The sequence below is a fragment of the Schistocerca gregaria genome, chromosome 3, assembly GCF_023897955.1.
Source record: "Schistocerca gregaria isolate iqSchGreg1 chromosome 3, iqSchGreg1.2, whole genome shotgun sequence".
NCBI classification, from domain to species: Eukaryota; Metazoa; Arthropoda; class Insecta; order Orthoptera; family Acrididae; genus Schistocerca; species Schistocerca gregaria.
Window position 1 is genome coordinate 580,139,606 of NC_064922.1, and position 3,264 is coordinate 580,142,869.

The window sequence follows — 3,264 nt, forward strand, 5'->3', positions numbered from 1 at the left end:
AATTCGGTGTAGTGTTTCGCTCGCACTGGTCAATGTAACCACTGATGGAAATGAAAGGTTCAGGAGTGTGATTAAAATTCAGGGTGAAATGATATCAATGATCAGATTCGTTGATGACTTTCCAGTCCTCACCGAAAGTGAGATGTGGTTGCAGGATCTATTAAACTGAATTAACAGTCTAATTAGCATACAGTATCGATTTAAACTTAATCGAAGAAAGACGGACGTAATGAGCAGCAGATACGGGATTAGTGATAAACTTAACAAGAAAATTGCGGACCACGAAGTGGATGAAATGAAGGAATTCTGCTACTATGCAAGCAAAGTAACACATGTTGGTCGGCGTAAGGACGTAAGAAGTGCAGTAGCACAGGCATAGAGGGAATTCCTTGTCAGAGACAGGCCTATATTTGAGGCAAACAATCCTGTCGGAGAAACATCACCAACTGAGCATTATACCAGAGCTTGAAAATACCGCTACAGTTGTAAGGTTCTTTCATGTAACGCACGACTGGTTTCCAGCTCTTATACGCCCATCTTCATGTGTCGTAATTTGGTGCTGTGACCTCGAGCGCCGCGGTTGACGTGTACACGACGCGGTGCGCTACCAACGAGCGCAGAAACCTCTGCTATGTTTGAGGAATAACGATCAATTCCAGAACCATTGTTACCTGTCAAGACTTTGAAGGAAATGGATCACTCTTAAGTACCACAAGGTACTTTCTTTTAGCATGATTCGATAGCTCGGGAAAAGAACTATACATTGGTTTCGTGCGTGTCGGTGTTCACTGTGAAACATTGCACAGAGAAAAGGTGGAACTATGTCTGAAATCCATCCACGCTGCGTAGCGCAGTTTGAACCTGTTGAGGCTTCTATGTTTACAAGGAAGTGGAGATGAATCCGCGCTGTGCAGACACTCTTCACATTTAACATTTATCCGAATTTTACGGGGAATATTTTTTTTTAACTTTAGTGTGTGCTACTTCTCAATGTATTTTCAGCAGGTGGTGCCCCACAGCTCTTACATATTTGAAAAATGTCGTATTATGGCCTTGAGCTACTGGTTAAATACTTTATTCACACAACTAGTTTCAGTCGTCTGACCATCATCAGATTCATATAAGTATTTACAGCATCATGTTAATCGAAATATACGAGTAAAATCATTATCTTCAGGTGATACACTGTTATCATATCGTAGTATAAATTACACCGTCCGTCTCATGAATCTGTTCACAGCGTTAACGCCGATTACAGTTGTAACAGTTTTTGTAAAATGCCAGTGTAATTTATAACAGTGTATAATTCATAGTTTTAGTACCTGACGATAATGACTTTGTATTTCGCCTAACATTATGCTGTGAATACTTTTATGAACATGATAATGGCCAGACGACTGAAATTGACTGAGTATTAAAAATATTTTATCAGCAGGTCAAGGCTGTAATATGCTACATGATTGACAATTATTTCCTGAAGCCACTGAATAAAGTAAGAAACATATTTCGTTTCTTGTTTATGAGCGTCATACAGAAACTAAGCTTCCCTACTTTTTTTAAAAAAATGATATAAAAATCTTTATTGGCAACTGATACAGCAAAGTTTGAGCTACTCTTTGACGTATTTGTCTTCAGTATGCTAGTTAATATTATTACTGTATTTCTATACTTGAATTATCAAAAGTGAAACAGTGCCTCTGTGTTAATGGCTCGCTAAACAAAAACTTTCGTATTGGCAATTAGAACGAGTCAGTTAACCGTGGCTTCCGAAGGTCGTCAAGGTATCCACATCGAAGAGGTCTGTTGGCGACCGTCCATCATTAACGACGACGTTAATAAATTATTTATTTTCCAGTTCGTCCCATTGCTTCTTGCCGTAATGAAGCGGGCAGCTTGATTCTGTAACATCAGAATACCTTCTTAGTGTTTTCGATACAAATAAGTTAGGTATAAGAAAGAGATGCATTGTTTTTTGATTCACCTGACAAATCTAAGATTTGGCCCTTAGAACCTCTTCCATTTCCGCTCGTTGTTTGATTGTCACACATACGGTGAACTGTCCATTAAATATTTATTTCTTTAGAAAAACGACTGTGCCCGAACAGAACTCGGCAGGCCCGATGGCACCGACCAGCCACCGTGTCATCCTCAGCCGACTAGCATAATCGGATGCAGATTTGCTGTTTAGGCTGTTCTTAGTTTTCATGATCTGGAGCCGCTATTGCTCGATCAAGTTGCTCCTAAGAACGAGATTTTCACTCTGCAGCAAAGTGTGCGCTGATATGAAACTTCATGGTAGATTACAACTGTGTACAGACCGAGACTCGAACTCGGGACCTTTGCCTTTCGTGGGCAAGTGCTCTACCAACTGAGCTACCCAAGCACGACTCACGCCTCGTCCTTACAGGTCCAGAGTTCGAGTCTCGGTCCGGCACACAGTTTTAATGTGCCAAGAATTTTCAAGTACCTTCTCAGTTGGCTTGACAAGAATGATTGGACCCCGGTTGGTCAACAGCACATGGCAGCAAGGATGGTCACCCATACAAGAGCCAACCACGACCGACATTACTTAAATTCGGTAATCCGACGGAAACCAGTGTATCTAGCGCAGCCTGGCTATTGGCTTAGAGCAGTAGGAAAATTTAATTTCTGGATGAGTCATGCATTGGGAGTGTTGTTGGCTACGTAACTCTCCTTGATATACACGATCAGTTCCGACAAAGAGCGATTAGCGACACAGTTGAATCAAGGGAACGTTTCAATAATTGGAAGTTTTTTATGGTATCACGTATCGGCACCACCACACAGGCGTCATAGCAAGGCAATTTCAAGTTTCTGTGAGACGCCAATAGCGGTCGTGCGGGATCGGCGGACCCAATGGTGCGCATCCACTGGACTACGCCTCCAGCAGGTCTGTGCTTCGAGCGCCCTCTGCAACCGCAATATGGGATGGCCGGCGGCAGTCACTCGCGCTTGGAGCCTCAATAGTTCATGCCTAGCACAGCGAGCTTCATCCTTGTTGACACTGCATCATTTGTAATGAGTCTTCGTACATTTGGAGAAATACAAGTTACGTAAACCTTCTGTCTGTTGTGTTAACTTGTCCACCAATCATTTATGCTCATCTCCAGCTTTCTTATGACGACAGTCACAGCACCACTGTGTAACCCCAAACTCGTACACAACAAGTGTTTGGTATGTAATTAATTGTGTTCTTCCACATTTACACTGAACTTGACACTTGATCGTAAGTCACCAGAAAAA

At 42.1% G+C, this 3,264-nt stretch overlaps 1 non-coding gene across 1 annotated transcript; it reads right to left on the reverse strand.

Moving 5' to 3' along the window:
- Positions 1 to 2,309: 2,309 nt before the first annotated feature.
- On the reverse strand, positions 2,310 to 2,383 carry Trnas-cga (transfer RNA serine (anticodon CGA)). The gene has a single exon. It is a non-coding gene; the product is annotated as a tRNA-Ser (tRNA).
- Positions 2,384 to 3,264: the final 881 nt, after the last annotated feature.